Source organism: Cornus florida, unplaced genomic scaffold (genome assembly GCF_030987335.1).
Source record: "Cornus florida cultivar Cherokee Brave unplaced genomic scaffold, ASM3098733v1 CherokeeBrave_3.0.0_Hap2_Chr05, whole genome shotgun sequence".
NCBI lineage: Eukaryota > Viridiplantae > Streptophyta > Magnoliopsida > Cornales > Cornaceae > Cornus > Cornus florida.
In genome coordinates this window covers 43,295,173-43,314,734 of record NW_026775575.1, presented here as the reverse complement: position 1 = coordinate 43,314,734, position 19,562 = coordinate 43,295,173, and the positions used below count along the sequence as shown (strand labels likewise).

Below are 19,562 nucleotides of genomic sequence, written 5' to 3'. Positions count from 1 at the left end.
ATGTTATCCAATTTTTCTGCTAGGGGTGGGTCGATCTCATGAGACCATGTATTTCTTCAGTCAGCTTCTTAATTATTTTGAATGGTTCTCCGTTTGGAATGATCAAGCATAACAGAGGTCTTAGACAGGTTTATACGAGCCTATCTATTAATGTGTTATGTATAAGGTCTCTAAAAAATATCTCACTTTTTGCCTTGCACACTAGCCAGATCTCGGGTATTCAGATTTGCAAGTGAGCTCCGAGTGTCTCATAATCCCTCTTCTTCTTCATCTTCTTCTTTTTATTTTTATTTTTATTTATTTATTTTTTGATGATAACAGTTTGTTATTTTGCTGGGCAATTGATTCAGAGGTTCAATGTTTGATGAATATACTCTCTGACTATGAAACGACCTCTGGTTAAGCCATCAATCTAGAAAATCCACTTTTATTTAGTAAAAACATTTCAAGAGCTGTCAGATATAGCTTGATAAATCTGCTTGGAGTAGATAGAGAAGGGCTTCAAGAAAAGTCTCTCGGTCTTCTAGCGGTGATAAGAAGTTCAAAGTCGGAGATTTTCAACTACATTAAGAGAAAAAGATTAATAGCAAAATAAATGGGTGGAAAACAGCGTATTTATCTCCAGGAGGAAGAGAAGTCATTATCAAAAGCGTGTTGCATGCAGTCTCAGCTTACAAAACGGCATGCTTTCAAACTCCTTAAGAGTGTCTTGTAAGGTGATCGATCAAAAAGAAGATCCTTAAGTACTGGAGATATATCTATGGATTCAGGTGCATCCTTTCACTCTACCCCGCATCATGAAATCATGGAGAAGTATGTCAGTGGTGATTTCGGGAAAGGTTTATCTAGTTGATGATGAACCTTTGAATATTGTGGATAAATGTGGTGTTCGGATTAAACAACCTATTGAGACTGTATGTAAGATTCAGAATGTTAGGCATGTTACTGGCTTGAAGAAAAATTGGATCTATTTGGGACAAGCTTGATGACGAAGGGCACACAGTAAACTTCGTGGGTGGTTTTCGGAAGGTACTCTGTACATAAGAACAAAGAACCAAGAGCGCCTTTGCAGTTGTTGATGTTGGCGTAGATTCAAACCTATGGCACTATAGGCTTGGTTATATGAGCAATAATGGGATGAAGGTACTTCTATCAAAAGGAAAGCTCTCGGGTATAAAATCAATCAAAGTTAGGGTTTGTGTGAGGACTTCATCTTTAGGAAGCAGAAGAGGGTCAGTTTTTCAAAGGCTGATAGAACACCTAACATGAAAAAATGAGAGTAGGTTCGTACAGACGTGCGTGGACCTTATCCAGTTTTATCTCTTGGTGGCTCAATTATGTTACCTTTATTGTCGAATCATCGATAAAGGTATGGATTTCTTTTCTAAAAAAGAAAGATGGTGTGTTCGACACTTTTAAGAAGTGGAAGACCTTGGTGGCCAAAATGAGATAGGCTTGAAGGTGAAGTGTTTGAGGTCAGATAAAGGTTGTGAGTATGAAGACAAAGGCTTTAAAGAGTTCTAGTTTTATGCTACTAATGATGGGGATTAGAGTAGTTAAGATAGCAACACACTTAATCAACCGATGACCTTCTGTTCCTTTGGATGGAGGCTTACTAGAGGATGCTTGGAGGGAAAGGTAAATCTTTCAAATCTAAAAGTGTTTAGCTGTCTTTCATACATGCATACAAGTTCTGATGCTCAAAATATAGTCAATCTAGCTCTACTCTCGCTCACCAAAAAAAATCTCCCTAGCTCCACAATTATATATAAATAAGTATAAAAATGTGAAAAGAATTTAAGAGCTATTGATACAAATTATATGAAGTTATGCCTTTAAATAAAACAAAATATACAAAAATATATGTTTTATAGTAATTACCACAGGGCAAGAGTGGTTTTGTATTAAAAGGAAATAAAATAGGTGGGTTTTGAATATGGACCTTAGATTAAATTTAACAGTCACTCTAAAAACTGTGAACAGATTTTCTTGCTCCTATTAAGCAAGAGATCACTACTATATATGTAAAATATATATATTTTTTTTATATATACACACAAAAATGATATATTTCTCAAAGGTGAACGAGAAATTTCTCCACAGTAAGACTTAGGAAAAAAAATTAATTTCTCCACAATAAGTATGATAAACATTGGATAGGTATTTTTTTTATAATTATTTTTTACACTTAAATCATATATAATGATAGAGGAGAAAGTTTCCTGCTCGTCGAAATCCGGACTATATATTATAACGTACTAATGTGTTTAATGTAAATGAACAAGGCACAACACTATTACAAGTTTTTTTACAACAAAAGTTGTTACAAATAATTATTCTGTAATAATTATCAATGGATATCAATGGGCACTAACTTAGATGTTATAAACTCTGACCTTTAAAAGCGAAGGTTGATTGTGATATATTTTAATTTTTCAATACTTTTTTGTTTCACGTTAGTTAGTTGGTATAATGTTTCTTTCGAGTAGTATTACTCATTAACCATTACAAGTATCTCTTTGTGAGAGCATAGATTTACAACTTATTCTTTAACGGACTAAAATTTTTAGTTAAAACATTGGTGGAGTCACTAACCCCACAATCTAGAAATTATTTGTGCGAGATAAATTATTAAGCCATTCATCATGACGTATCGTTGGGAATGTGAAACTTCCACCAATAGACCTTTTATTCCTTACCAAGTCCAATTCCACATAGACACTGGCCCATCGTTTACTATAGATGGGCCCATTAGCACAAGTCAAAACCACCGAATAAGAGCATCCCCAACGCATGGCCTATTTGTATAATATATAAGCCTGTGTAGAACCAAAGCTTCTCTTGTGCGCATTGTACACTTGCGGCCCCCACCACACATTTTACCCTTGCCACTCCAAATGTGTGGAATTGAGTAGCGTTGACAGATGTAAAAAGTAGGTATTGTGTATATAAAATGAAAAAGTAATAGTTTGTGGTGATGAAATTCTGTATATAAAATTAAAAAAGTGATTATATATAATAAAATATAGAAGGTAGGCAATGGTGCATAACAAAGCTCTAGGACCTTCAAAATAAGTGTGGAGTCATGTCAGCACAATTACTGACATAGCACTGCACTTTTTGCAAAGTGTGAAATGTAAATAAATCTTAGCATTGGGATGCTCTAACAAGAGAAAAAAAAAACCGATGAGAAAAAGTCCTTTTGATGATGCTGTTCAAAAATGATGTTCAATGTGTTAGGATTTATATGCCCTGGCATAGCAAATTCCTGTTTGGATTAAAGTGACATATGTTCCTGAAGTTTCTGAAATATTTATGTTTTATACAATTGGTGAATTCAATGTATTATGTTTCGATTCATTATAGAATTGATAGTGTCCATTTGATTACAAGAGATATTTATGTATATGTATGTGATGGCAATCAATACATGATATATAAATAGTAATCATAAATGGTTCATAGTCGGTAATTATGGATGGACTCATAATTAATTAAGATTTGAACTGGATCCGCGTTAGGTTGAGATATATTGTGAGAGCCGTCGTATGTAATTGCTCCCTATCACCGTTATGGCGTTTGACTCTTAAGCAAAAGAAAAGTATAAACTCTTTTATTAATTAATAATTACTTTGATTTGTTCGGCGGATTCTTCAGGATCCTTAGACCGACACTTTGGGTAGTTATGTAATTAATAGTTAGAGAGTTATATTTTCAATATTTGCATCATTACTACTTGTATTTATTTTGTATTGATTATGGTTGATCACAAAGTAAATTCGAAGGCCTTCGTGTGTTTTTAGACAAAATGATTTATTATATATTTATTTATTTAAATTATTATTTTTGTCAAACAAATATTTTATTGTGATCGAGCTAGAAATAATCAAAGGTACTAAAATAAATATATTAATTAAGTAGTCGGATTGATGGCTTTATTTATCCGATAACTAATTATGCATAGAGGGTTCAAAGTGTAATATTGACTTAGAAGTTATTTATTATTTAATTGGAGTTCAATTAATTTCTTTTAGTGGAGTAGAAATTAATTTATAAATTAATTGAATTGGGTCCATGGACCAGGCCAATTATTAATTCATTGTAGCCAATAAAATAATAGGCCCAATGGATTCTCACTCATAGCCCAACTTAATATTGGAATCATATTAGATTTGAAACATATGAATTAGAGATTGAGAAGGATTCGTTGTTTCCTTTTCTTTATTTTTATGTTGCCTATAAATATACATGGTCTATGTATATTTTGTGGGTGATTTTTGGAAGAAGGAAAAAGGAATAAATTTTCTCTCTCTAGAAAATTAGGGTTAGTGTTCTCATCTAATGGAGGCTCCCACAAGCCTAGTTTTCCAAAGTCATTCATGGAGGCTTATAAGTGATTTCTAAAGGCAAGACTATTACCAAGAAGATGGAGATCCATGGAAAAGGTGTCTAGCAAAAGGGATCTACAATAAGTGAGAACATTCACTTTAGAGGAGAGATCTAAGGTTTACTCAAACCTTGATGTAAGTATTCAATCTTTTAATTGAATGATACATCATGTTTTATTTTTGCATAAAACTTGTCTCTATGTGATGAATCAAGATCTATAAATTTAAAATCCCTCGAAAAGTTTTTAAATATTGCACGTTTCCCAACAGTGGTATCAGAGCATGGTTTGATTCATTACTAGAGATCATGATTTTATGAAAATCATCATTCATAGATCCAAATTTTTATATGCATATGTATATATTTTTATATGATCATGATGTATGTATATTTGTGATTGGATGAATGTTGATGAATGTTTGGGCCATGGATGAAGCTTATAGGTTATTGGAATGTAATTTTATTTTTGGATGAATGTAATTAAGACTTTGATTTAGCCGTTTGAAAGTTCAATGATATAATTTTATTTTTTTTCATTGTATTTCAAATTGTAAATATTTTTAAAGTCATGTAATATTCATCAAAGGTTGTTATAAAGCTTCAAGAAGGTCCAAGAGGGTTAAATTAGGCTTCAGGAATTTTCTGGAATTTTTCTGAAATTTTTCAGAATTTTTCTGGAATTTTTAATGCCTCATTTAATTTCTGGAATTTTTTATTTAATTTTCTGGATTTTTTGGTGATTTTCTGGCGATCGGAGCTTCGCCGGCGGCAAGGGCGGCGCCAGAAGGTGGTCGTCCAATCTGGTGTGCCGCGGTCTAAGAGAATTTGGTGCAACCGCTATCAAGACCCTTGGATCAAAGTCAGCCCTGGAGTTGATAAGGTGCAGCGCACTTACATGGAGGATGGAATGCAGCCTCACAAGAAGCGCGCGTGAAGATCACGCGCCGTCATAGCTGAAAAAAAAAAAAAAAAAAAAAATAGGCGCGTGGAGCTCACGCGCTGACCAAGTCAGCACCTCAGGCGCGTGGAGCTCACGCGCTGACTATGTCAGCCAAAGCCACACTCCTCCACACACGTGCAGGCACGTGGAGGCGTGTCCCACGCGCCCCTAGCGCGTGCTAGCGCGTGGGGGAGCGTCCCACGCGTCCCAGGCGCGTGGGAGCACGTGGGGGCCCGTGTGTTGTCCTTCTGCTTGCTCCAGGCGCGTGTGAGCGCGTGTGGGGTCCTCGGGGTTCGTTCCAAGCAGTATTTTACTTCTCCTAACGCATACAAGCTTCCTATGGATGTTTACAGACTGTTGAAGGACGCCCGCACAACAAGAGTTTTTAGATGTTAAAAGCTGAGTCCATTGGCCATTTAATTTGCTTTATCTGTGGTTTAATTATATATGTGATGCATGGAATAATTTAATACTAATTATTATTGTTCATGCATTGGATCCATGATATTTATTTAAATGGCTTGATTTATATTAGTTAAATTATGAAAATTAATTGGATTTGATTACTAATTAATTAGAGGGCACTTATTGGGAAACGAAAAATTATTTTTTTGTAAATTATTTTTGAAGTGTGTCTCAAATTAAATATTAGTGAATCATTTAAGTCCAAATATTTTCTAAATTTAATTGGATTAAAATCAAGATGTTTTGCATACATTATATCATGTAAATGAATAAATTCAAAACCCTAATTATGAATGATTAAAAATTGAGTGGGAGCGGTAATTTTTATTCATTACCCCATGGCCTTCGTTATTAAAACCATTGTAATTAGATCTTCAAAAATAAGGCCTCACGCATGATTTGAAGAGTCTTAATATTACAAGAATGGTTGTCTCATGAAAATAATAATATTAAATGTTCATTATAATTAGATCTTTAAAAATAAGGTCCTACGCATGATTTAAAGAGTCTAGATTATAATGACAAGATATTTAATGTTTTATTTTTCATTAGAGCATTAATAACGTTATACACTTAATCTAAAATCAATAGTGTTAGCTCCCCAACGGAGTGGTCTACACTAGGTGATTTTAGAAAGGCTAAACATAATCGTAAATCATTTCATATAGATAGACAAGGCATTGTCTTAAGAGATATGGAGATGATGGGATTTGCCTGCCAATAGTAATAATGAACTTTGCCAACCGAATAAGTTATTGGCGTATTGGTTATCCGATTTTTTATGCAGTGGTTAAGGGACCCACATACTATTTTAATGGAAGTGCTCGCCTAATAGTAAATGAATCTCAACAATAGTAATAATAAACTCCTCCAACAGGATAAGTTATTGATATATTGATTGCTTGATATATTATGCTACAGAGTTGAGGTACCCGCATTAATTAAAAGGGATTGTTCACCAATAATGATAATGATCTCTTGTTCGATTGAGATTTATTATATTATATGGTTAACAAACTCATTTTAATTTTAAATATGCATGATAGTATTAATAATTCACCTTGCATATTGTATGAATGCATTTATATTCAGATTAATTATGTCTAATCCAGTTTTTCTGCTTGCTTACATATTCAACGTAACTGGACTTCATTAATATTGACTGGGAAATGAACTTAGATATCTTATTCACAACGTAAGGGTACAAATGTATTTACTACTCCTAAACCTAATCCTTTTACTTTAAGATATCCAAGAGAACATTAATACTTTAAATAAGTGAAATAAGGCAAATGAGATGAATTGGTGCAATATTCTAGAGTTTACCTCGAATACGCTCCAAAGCTAACATTTACATTATTTTATTATTCTTCAAGCATCATGTTAAATATCAATAACATGTTTTGGTGAGATTAGATAGAGAGTATACCAAAGTACTATATCAAACTTGAATACCATCAAGATAGCCTAAGAAACTCCAGTATGAGATTAAATTTTGAAAAATGATTGTTTATTATTTAAAAATTAGCTGGAGATCAATAGGGTTGACTTGAGTGGTAAGTTTCGAATTGACATGATTATTGCCTTGTTACCAAACTGGTTCGGCTTTTTTAGAGTGAACTAAATAAGGAATCAGTTTGAGTTCACACTCGCTGATATTCTTATAGAATTGGTAACAGATGAAGGGATAATCAAGAGTATGGGTATTCCTATCAATCTAACCTAGTCTATACCATCTTCTTCTAGGCCTAAGTGGATGGGTAAAGCAAAGAAGAAGGATGATAATAGGACTAGGCTAGCACAAAACATAGGTATTCAAAAAGGTTAAAGGGAATAAGGCAGTGTATATTGAGGGCGAAGAAAACTGTTTCTTTTGTCGCTAACTAAAACACTAAAGGACGAACTGTTTAAGCAATGACGTGGCATAGGAAAATATATATTTAATCATTGAGCCATGTTATGTGGTTGCGTCTATTAATTCCTGATGGATAGTTTCTGGAGCCACTAAACATGTTTGCAATTCATTGTAAGGATTTCAGGAATCCAGAAGCCTTGATGATATGGATATATATTTATCTTTTGACCTGATGCCATGGTTATAGTTAAGTCAGTGGGAGTATTACATCTGAAATTAGAGAGTATGAGGATATTAGTATTAGAGAATTATCTTTATGCACAGAAGTGAGACGCAATCTCATTCTTATTTCACTTTTGGTTTATAAAAACTGTGTTGTTATTTTGTAAAACTGGTTTTATAAAATTGAATAGATATGCGATTGCTTCTGGTGCATTGAAAGATGGTTAATATACTATAATCACAAACTCTTAAGATTTGTAGGATGTAGAAACTAATGTTGCATATTCTAGATTGAATGTTAAGAGAAAAATTGTTATTCCTGACTCATTGTATTTTTAGTGTCTATTTTTGGGTTATAATCAGTCAAAATAAGATTCAAAGATTGGTCAAAGAAGGTTAATTACCTAGTGAGGCAGAGGAGCCTAATCCAAACTTGTGAACCCTGTTTTGAAGGATAGATAACTCTAAGGGCTTAATCAGCCAGATGAAATAGACATAAAGGACAATTGGAGTCGGTACACACTGACACGTGTGGTCTTATGAACATCAAAGCAAGATTACTCACGTTTTGGATAAGTTTATCTGATGCAACACAAGTCTTAAACTCTTGGTATATTCTGAGAAGGTCAAGACTGATGTGGAGCACAGATTAGGTAAACTTATCAAGATACTTCGATTTGATCGAGGAAATGAGTATTTCTTGGGATAGTGCAAAGACTATATGGTCAATGAGGGTGTTGTGTACCAGTTTTCCGCAATTGAGCTAAATGCATTTAGGTGTCAAATAGGAATAACAGAATTCCACTTAACATGGTTAGATCTATGATCAGTTATGCCACATTATCTCTTTCATTTAAGAGTTTAGCGTTAATGACATCGATGCGCATTATGAATTGCATTCCATCTTAGTCTGTCTCAAGGATACCGTTGAGCTGTGTTTTTGACTAAATCTTAGTTTGAATCACATGCGCATATAGGGTAGTCTTGCACAGGTGCGCTTGATATGGACAAGTAAGTTGGAAACAGATCTACGCATGATAGATTTGATAGCTACTCTAAAAGTCACTAGGACGGATTATTTTATGATCTCAATGATAAAAGTTGATTGTTTACATTTACTGTTTATCTATAGGAGAATCATATTATGAATCACATACCTAGTAACATAGTGTTAGAGAATATGGTATGAGTACCAGATGTACCATATATGAACACACTTAGTATAGAGATTTAGAATTATAGATGAATTCCTTATTGATACATCAGTATCGTCTAGTACACGGATTCCTTCATTGGTACATTGATGTAGTGGGAGGATAATTATCCCATCCGACATAATCATGTTTTTAGGTGAGACCATTATGGACATCCATGTTAAACATGAGTTGGACCTAGTAAGCTACACGGAAGCGTGAACCGATATGGATACAGATCGTTTTGGCGAGTTACTATGAAATCAGAGTTAGAATCTATGTATTCTAATAAATTCTGGGATCTTGTAGAACTTTCTAGTAGGGTGATTCCTATGGAAGGCAAGTTAATCTACAAAAAGATACCAGAAGATTTCTTAGTGAATAAATCGTGAGTGTACAAGGGAATGTCATTATTTTTCTAATTCTATATATATTGATGATATCCTACTCATATAGAATGATATGGAAGTTTTGTCATCAATAAAAAGGTGCTTGTTCAATTACTTTTAAATGAATGATTTTCAATATGTAAGCTATATTCCTAGGATCAAGCTTTTGCAAGATCAGGTTAAAAGGAAAATAGGCTTATCTTAATAATCCTACATTGATAAAATTTTAACCAGGTTTGGTATGCATAACTCAAAGAATGAGTTCTTACTTTATTGATATGGATTGCTCTCTTTAGTAAGTAGTTTTCCAAGACTAGCAGAGGAGATTGAGCAAATGAGACTGGAACTATATGCTTTGGCATATGGGAGTCTCATATATGCCATGGTCTATACCGAACAGGACATCCGCTACATTGTAGGGATAGTCAGATGTTATCAGTCCAATCCTGGACTTGATAACTGGTCTGTTGTGAAAAATATCATTAAGTACCTAAGGAGAACCAATGATATCATACTCATTTATGGATGTGATGATATGGTCCTAGTCAGGTATGCTAATTCTGATTTTCAATCAGAAGTAGATACTATGAGGTTCATGACCTAGTGTATGTTCACTTAATGAAAGGGAAATCAGTTGGTAGATTGTTAAGCAGATTTCAACTGCTGACTCAAACCTGCAGGTGGAATATATTGCAGCTTTAAAGGTGGCAAAGGAAGCCTATTGGTTTGATCTCACTGATTTAGAGGTTGTGGAGTATACTAGCCTGCCTATTGAGCTGTGTTGTGACAATAGTGCAGAAGTAGTCCAAACCAATGACCCAAGGTTCTATAGAGGAACAAGATACACTGAGAGGAAGTATCATGTTCTACATGATATTGTCCAGCAAGAAAATGTACTTGTAGCTAGAACATTGCATTGGAACACAACTTTGTTGATCTATTATCAAAGGTGTGATTGATCAATAATTTTGATCATCATCTGGATAACATTGGAGTTAGGTGCAATTTGAATTGGCTATGAGGGCAAGTGGGAGCTGTTGGGATTTATATGCCCTGGCATAGTAAATTCATGTTCGGATTAAAGTGACATATGTTCCTGAAGTTTCTGAAATATTTATGTTTTATACAATTGGTGAATTCAATGTATTATGTTTCGATTCATTATAGAATTGATAGTGTCCATTTGATTACAAGAGATATTTATATATATGTATGTGATGGCAATCAATGCATGATATATAAATAGTAATCATAAATGGTTCATAGTCGGTAATTATGGATGGACTCATAATTAATTAAGATTTGAACTGGATCCGCGTTAGGTTGAGATATATTGTGAGAGCCGTCGTATGTAATTGCTCCCTATCACCGTCATGGCGTTTGACTCTTAAGCATGAGAAAAGTATAAACTCTTTTATTAATTAATAATTACTTTGATTTGTTCGGCGGATTCTTTAGGATCCTTAGACTGACACTTTGGGTAGTTATGTAATTAATAGTTAGAGAGTTATATTTTTAATATTTGCATCATTGCTACTTGTATTTATTTTGTATTGATTATGGTTGATCACAAAGTAAATTCGAAGGCCTTCGTGTGTTTTTAGACAAAATGATTTATTATATATTTATTTATTTAAATTATTATTTTTGTCAAACAAATATTTTATTGTGATCGAGCCAGAAATAATCAAAGGTACTAAAATAAATATATTAATTAAGAAGTCGGATTGATGGCTTTATTTATCCGATAACTAATTATGCATAGATGGGTCAAAGTGTAATATTGACTTAGAGGTTATTTATTATTTAATTGGAGTTCAATTAATTTCTTTTAGTGGAGTAGAAATTAATTTATGAATTAATTGAATTGGGTCCATGGACCAGGCCAATTATTAATTCATTATAGCCAATAAAATAATAGGCCCAATGGATTCTCACTCATAGCCCAACTTGATATTGGAATCATATTAGATTTGAGACATATGAATTAGAGATTGAGAAGGATTTGTTGTTTCCTTTTCTTTATTTTTATGTTGCCTATAAATATACATGGTCTATGTATATTTTGTGGGTGATTTTTGGAAGAAGGAAAAAAGAATAAATTTTCTCTGTCTAGAAAATTAGGGTTAGTGTTCTCATCTAATGGAGGCTCCCACAAGCCTAATTTTCCAAGGTCATTCATGGAGGCTTATAAGTGATTTCTAAAGGTGAGACTATTACCAAGAAGATGGAGATCCATGAAAAAGGTGTCTAGTAAAAGGGATCTACAATAAGTGAGAACATTCACTTTAGATGAGAGATCTAAGGTTTACTCAAATCTTGATGTAAGTATTCAATCTTTTAATTGAATGATACATCATATTTTATTTTTGCATAAAATTTGTCTCTATGTGATGAATCATGATCTATAAATTTAAAATCTCTCGAAAAGTTTTTAAGTATTACACGTTTCCCAACACAATAAAGAGCAAGAAAATGTACAAAACGATCCGTTACATCACTTTTCACTTATTTAGAAAGGGTCAGTGGAAAATATATCATAACGACCCGTTACATCACCAGTCACTTATTTAGAAAGGGTCATGGGAATATATATATATATATATATAATTGTACTTGAGGCCACATGATGGAAAATTATTTGTTAACATATTGAAAATTCGTAAAGTTCCTATAACATAGAATCTGTATTGCGCAGCCTAGATGAAGTTGATTCTCATATGTAGTAACCTGGAATCATGTTTATTGAAAATTGGAAACCACCCTCTGAGTCTTGAGTCTCTTGACCCACCGCTGTTAATGTTATAATAACTTCTTTCTTTGGCCAGATACATATATATATATATAATTGTACTTGAGGCAACATGATGGAAAATTATTTGTTAACATATTGAAAATTCGTAAAGTTCCTATAACATAGAATCTGTATTGCGCAGCCTAGATGAAGTTGATTCTCATATGTAGTAACCTGGAATCATGTTTATTGAAAATTGGAAACCACCCTCTGAGTCTTGAGTCTCTTGACCCACCACTGTTAATGTTATAATAACTTCTTTCTTTGGCCAGATACAGTTCATCTAATTTATGAAACAAGAAGGAATTTTCATGGGGTCAGTCAATTCAGCAAAATGTAAAGGGAATACTTACAACAATCTAATCCTTTCACACCACCACACTTCTTGTTTATTTATTTACCTTTTGGAGAGTTTATTTACCTTCTGTTCCTTTGGATGGAGGCTTACTAGAGGATGCTTGGAGGGAAAGGTAAATCTTTCAAATCTAAAAGTGTTTAGCTGTCTTTCATACATGCATATAAGTTCTGATGCTCAAAATATAGTCAATCTAGCTCTACTCTCGCTCACCAAAAAAAATCTCCCTAGCTCCACAATTATATATAAATAAGTATAAAAATGTGAAAAGAATTTAAGAGCTATTGATACAAATTATATTAAGTTATGCCTTTAAATAAAACAAAATATACAAAAATATATGTTTTATAAGTAATTACCACAGGGCAAGAGTGGTTTTGTATTAAAAGGAAATAAAATAGGTGGGTTTTGAATATGGACCTTAGATTAAATTTAACAGTCACTCTAAAAACTGTGAACAGGTTTTCTTGCTCCTATTGAGCAAGAGATCACTACTGTATATGTAAAATATATATATTTTTTATATATACACACAAAAATGATATATTTCTCAACGGTGAGCGAGAAATTTCTCCACAGTAAGACTTAGGGAAAAAAAATAATTTCTCCACAATAAGTATGATGAACATTGGATAGGTATTTTTTTTATAATTATTTTTTACACTTAAATCATATATAATGATAGAGGAGAAAGTTTCCTGCTCGTCGAAATCCGGACTATATATTATAACGTACTAATATGTTTAATGTAAATGAACAAGGCACAACACTATTACAAGTTTTTTTTCAACAAAAGTTGTTACAAATAATTATTCTGTAATAATTATCAATGGATATCAATGAGTACTAACTTAGATGTTATAAACTCTTACCTTTAAAAGCGAAGGTTGAATGTGATATATTTTAATTTTTCAATACTTTTTTGTTTCACGTTAGTTAGTTGGTATAATGTTTCTTTCGAGTAGTATTACTCATTAACCATTACAAGTATCTCTTTGTGAGAGCATAGATTTACAACTTATTCTTTAACGGACTAAAATTTTTAGTTAAAACATTGGTGGAGTTACTAACCCCACAATCTAGAAATTATTTGTGCGAGATAAATTATTTCTGAGCCATTCATCATGACGTATCGGTGGGAATGTGAAACTTCCACCAATAGACCTTTTATTCCTTACCAAGTCCAATTCCACGTGGACACTGGCCCATCGTTAACTATAGATGGGCCCATTAGCACAAGTCAAAACCGCCGAATAAGAGTATCCCAGCGCATGGCCTATTTGTACAATATATAAGCCTGTGTAGAACCAAAGCTTCTCTTGTGCGCATTGTACACTTGCGCCCCCACCACACATTTTACACTTGCCACTCCAAATGTGTGGAATTGAGTAGCGTTGAGAGATGCAAAAAGTAGGTATTGTGTATATAAAATGAAAAAGTAATAATTTGTGGTGATGTAATTCTGTATATAAAATTAAAAAAGTGATTATATATAATAAAATATAGAAGGCAGGCAATGGTGCATAACAAAGCTTTATGACCTTCAAACTAAGTGTGTAGTCATGTTAGCACAATTACTGACATAGCACTACATTTTTTGTAAAGTGTGAAATATAAATAAATCTTAGCATTGGGATGCTCTAACGAGAGAAAAAAAACCGTTGAGAAAAAGTCCTTTTGATGATGCTTTTCAAAAATGATGTTCAATGAAGAGCAAGAACATGTACAAAACGACCCGTTACATCACCTTTCACTTATTTAAAAAGGGTCAGTGGAAAATATATCATAACGACCCGTTACATCACCAGTCACTTATTTAGAAAGGGTCATGGGACTATATATATATATATATATATATATAATTGTACTTGAGGCAACATGATGGAAAATTATTTGTTAACATATTGAAAATTCGTAAAGTTCCTATAACATAGAATCTGTATTACGCAGCCTAGATGAAGTTGATTCTCATATGTAGTAACCTGGAATCATGTTTATTGAAAATTGGAAACCACCCTCGAGTCTTGAGTCTCTTGACCCACCGCTGTTAATGTTATAATAACTTCTTTCTTTGGCCAGATACAGTTCATCTAATTTCTGAAACAAGAAGGAATTTTCATGGGGTCAGTCAATTCAGCAAAATGTAAAAGGAATACTTACAACAATCTAATCCTTTCACACCACCACACTTCTTGTTTATTTATTTACCTTTTGGAGAGTTATATTGAATTTTAATGATGCTTGGAATAGCCTCTCCTTGATGGAGATGTTTCAAGGGTTCGACTCCTAAAGGAGGAAATGCGTTGGTATAGATGTATGTTTTACAATTTATAAAAAATAAAAAAATAAAAAAAAAAGAAAAAAAATTGTAATCCGTTCACATCATTTGTTCTTTTCATAAAATTATTTGAATCAATCATATGTACTGGTACAGATTTTTAGTCCAAGGAGAAGTCCATACCACGTGCCAGCCGAAAAGATTTGGATAGAGAATAACAATTAATCTAGTAAAAATAATCTCAATGATTATTATAAGGGATTGACATTAAAGTTCCTTATATTATATGGGTCTCAGCTGAATAATACTTCAGTCCTAATTATGGCCAATGTGTCCTATATAGCTTCGGTCATTATTAAGATTATTAAGACAAGTTAAGGATAAACAATATAGGAAACTTCAAATGGGGTCACCTGAAAATGAAATTTTTAGTTAGCCCTTGGACAACCGTCAAAGTTGCCTGGTGTTCACACCAGCCTTGTCTCTATACTCTTATATTGAATCTAACTAGCAATTTTCTTAGAGTCCTTCGAGTTAGGAGATCCATTTATGTAATGTATGATTAATGTGAAACCCATTTTAGGGTATCAAAGTTCTATGATAATTTGAGGTTTTAAATATTGTATTTTCTTTATCATATTTAGATTTAATCTTAACCAATTTTATATAGTATGATTTTATGAGTTTTTTTCTTAAAGGTCAAACAAATTGTTTAAATAAATATAAAATTTATTGGGTAAGGCCTAAAGAAGAAAAAAGGCAAAGCCTAACAGCTCAACGAGAGCAGACCAAGGTTATAGAAAGCCTAGGTAAAATTTGCCGTCAATCCTCGATAAAAAATCGGTGTCACTGTAAACTCATACTTTAATTTAATTGCAATTTATGTTTATATTGTGGGTGCAAAATTTAAGTATATTTCAGTAACTTTATAGTAATCTTGTTTTTTTAAAATTTATCGTAACGACATGTCCATGTTGTATTGTACTCGTGCCCATACTTCATAGATACCAAGTTATGCTTTTATTTTTTATTTTTTAGACAAGTAGAAAATCAAAAAACATAATCGTTAAAAAAAAAGAATCCATGCCAAAAGGAACAAGATGTTCCATTTTTTTGTTCATTTATTATTTTGGTACAAAAAGAATTACAAATCTTTAAACTAAGAAAAAAAGAAAGAATAAAAAATCTTTAAGATGCAAAAGCATCAAATAAAAATATATAACACTAAAGTAAAAGTCATCGTATAGTATAAGAACAAAGTTGCGACAGAGACGCAAAAAACAACTACCTGATCAAGACTAGACTCTGAACTGGACAATGTTAAGATCAATCGCTTTTGGAATCTTTCTATGAGGAGGAAACTTTGGAAGAGAATGAGCAATTCTTTTAGCAGTCTCCAAGTAGGACACATATTTGTGCATCATCTCAACGGTGTTGCTGTCAACAACTGCCTCAGTGTCTTCGAAACTGGTCGCTTGCAAAGCATGAGTGATCAATAAGTTATTGAATTCTTGCTTGCATTGTTTGATTGCCTCAATCTCTTTGAATGCCCTCTTCTTAAAAGTCCAATTGCTTGTTTTCCAGTTGAAGTCGTAGAGTGCAAGGAACCTCTGGCCATACATGGCTATCAATTCTAATGCAGCAAGGATGAACTCGAACTCTTCTACAGACATGTGGTAAGTAAAGTTGATTCGTGTCCATCCTGGTTTCACTCCATTGAAACCCTTCTGAATGGTGGATTTGAAGGCAAGTGAATGAGACTCATCGACATGGAGAAGATGGTGACCATAGGGTCCAGCACAAGCGCACCCACCACGAGCTTGGATGCCAAACAAGTCATTGAGGAGTTTTGCAACAAAAGCCCCATGAAGGGGCTTGTCTCTCATGTTCCCGGACTCTCTCCAAATGGAAATTCCTCTGTCTAATCTCGTCCCATTACCATCTATGGAGCTTTTGCTTTTCATGTCAACAAAGGATGAATTCGATGTGGAGAACACAAGGAAGGATAGGATAGCTTGCCTTTTTACACTAGTATTTCCTAGTATCCATATGTTTGGATTTGGAAAAAGTCTGTCAAGTGCCCTTTCTATGAAATTGTGCTCTTGCATTTCAATCACTTCATAGCCAATGTATTGTTTTACCCAGAAAGCCATTGCTGTTCTCATTTTCTGAATAATTGGTGGTGTTCCAGCATCCTCTCTCTCTTCCACGTCTTCATAATAGAGTGTATCCTGCAACCCATGTCAATTAATTAGCAAACTTATATGATAAATATGAGTTGATTGATAGAGAAATTGTTGGCTTTCAACCACACCCTACATGTATGTGTGTGTCTCTCAAATTAGCACAAAGAGAGTAACAAATTTACCAAACTAGTGATGACTAATTAATACCTTTTCACTGTATCCGTTAACAAAGCTTACAGTTCCTCCACCACATGTTGAAGGTGGTGAAGATCCTAATTGATAGAGGACCTTGTTCATTAGAAGAATTCCAGGAGTGCCCGGTCCTCCAACAAACTTATGTGGACTAAGAAAAATTGCATCATATCCATCTACCTCCCCAGATCTCATGTCAATCTCTACATAAGGACCACTGCACATAAAAGTTTTAAAGCAAATTAAGCATGATTGTTAGCAATTGATCAATAATAATACTATGTCCTAGAGATATATAAGAACTCAAACCAGCTTTTTATGTACCTTGCAGCAAAATCAAAGCATGCGAAAGCACCATATTGATGAAGGAGTTCAGCAAGGGAGCGCGTCAGTGTAAATTCCGGTGACATTACTACATGCTGAGAAAGAACCCAACATAGGACGATTTGTCTGCTGGTATAACTCCAGTTGGTGTGTTAGAGCTTTAATGTCGATTAGGCCATTTTCATCTAGACCAATCTCTACAACTTCTGCTAAGCTTTGGCGCCACGAGAGGAGGTTCGAGTGGTGTTCATATGGCCCAACAAACACAACCCATCTTTCTTCATCCCTTAGGCTATTCAACACCCTGTTCTTCATAGTTGACGCAACAGCAATTCCCATGACTTCTTGAAGCCGTTTAATAGCTGCCGTTGTGCCGGAGCCAACAAATAGGATTGCATCTTCATCTTTGCCCCCTAAGCAAGACTTGACATACTTACTTGCTTCATGCACCATTGTTGTAGTTTGATGCCCCACATAACTGTCACTTGTATGACTATTCCCTATTAACAGTACAAATGGAAAAATGTTAATTTTATTTTAGTAGAAAAGTTGATAGCTACAACCATTAAAAATGGTAACTAACAAACCATAAATTGGAAGAACATTGTTGATGATGTAGTTCTCAATGTAGTGAAGACATCGGCCAGAGGCAGTGTAGTCGGCATAGGTAAGCCGACGTTTTCCAAAAGGAGTATTGAACTCCAGATCACTGCCGATGACTTGAGACCGCAACCACGCTAGTTTCTTCTCAGGAGGGCCACTCGGGACATCATTTTCGAGCATCCGAAATGATTCCAATCCACAGTTGGCATCATGATCAGAAACTTGAGGAGTGCTTGTAGTCATTTGCAGATTCCATTCCAACTTTGGTTCACGGGGAGTATAAGCTTTCGACATGTGTTGCTCAAGTTCCATGATGTTTAGTTTTTTAGAGAGAAGAGAAAGAAAGTGAAATGGAAAGTAGACACAATATTGGATGAACAAGAACACAAGAAGAAGATATAACATAGGTTATGACTTGGAGAGATGGGAAGGCTTAGTACTTATAGGGCTCGGGTGACAATTGAATAGCTATAGGATGACTGGTTTTACCACTAAACACCGCGTGGAAGAACAACGAATATGTACGTAGAACGAGACCATCCTTTGTTTGGGCCATCAGTTTGGAATTCTCTTGGTAAAACAGTGTAATAGACTCTGCCTGGTCTCTTTATTTTTATTTTAATTATTAGTAGTATTTTTTTTTTACTTGTTTTTGTTTTTGATTATATATGTACTATGTGCCTAGTCAATCTGATTGACTATCATAAATATTTACTTAAAACGGAGAAAATCTATATTGGCTATGAGGTATTGTGGCAATGGGTTGGCCATTGGTGCCATTGCATGGGGACTTGGTAAAATCTTGAATGGTAAGCGTGAGAGTTCATATTTAGAGTTCTACATATATAACGAAATGTATGTTTGTCCATTCTAACATTCTCTATTAAAGAGTTACACCTATATTTCTTACGAGTCTGAAAAATGGTTACCGGAAATGTTAGTTTGCATAAATTCTTCTTGGCTGTCATTTTTGTTTCGTATTTTTTCATTTAATTTAGACATGTATTTCTAGCTAAATAAAACGCAAAAGTATTTTTCAAATTGATATTTCTGATTGCTTCTGCATTATAGAAAAAGCACAGTAGGGATGAATAGTATCCCAAAAAGTATTTTTTAAAAAAAAAAAAATTCTTAAATTACCTTTTTTAACTATTCATTTTATTTTTTAAATTTGTAACTTTTTTACCAAACAAGTTTTTATATTTTGGCTTCCAAAAATCTTAACAGATACAAAGTTACCAAACATGCTTCCGAATAATATTGAACACACTTCAAAGTAGAACCGTTGTTTCTGTTTTGAATTAAAGCAAAATTACGAAGCAAAAATGATTGCCAAACAGACCCATTATAAATGTATACTAATCATTAGAAATCTGT

The 19,562-nt window shown here is 33.7% G+C and overlaps 1 pseudogene; it reads right to left on the bottom strand.

Moving 5' to 3' along the window:
* Positions 1-15,878: 15,878 nt before the first annotated feature.
* On the bottom strand, positions 15,879-18,497 carry LOC132309209 (uncharacterized; annotated as a pseudogene).
* Between the last annotated feature and the right edge of the window lie 1,065 nt (positions 18,498-19,562).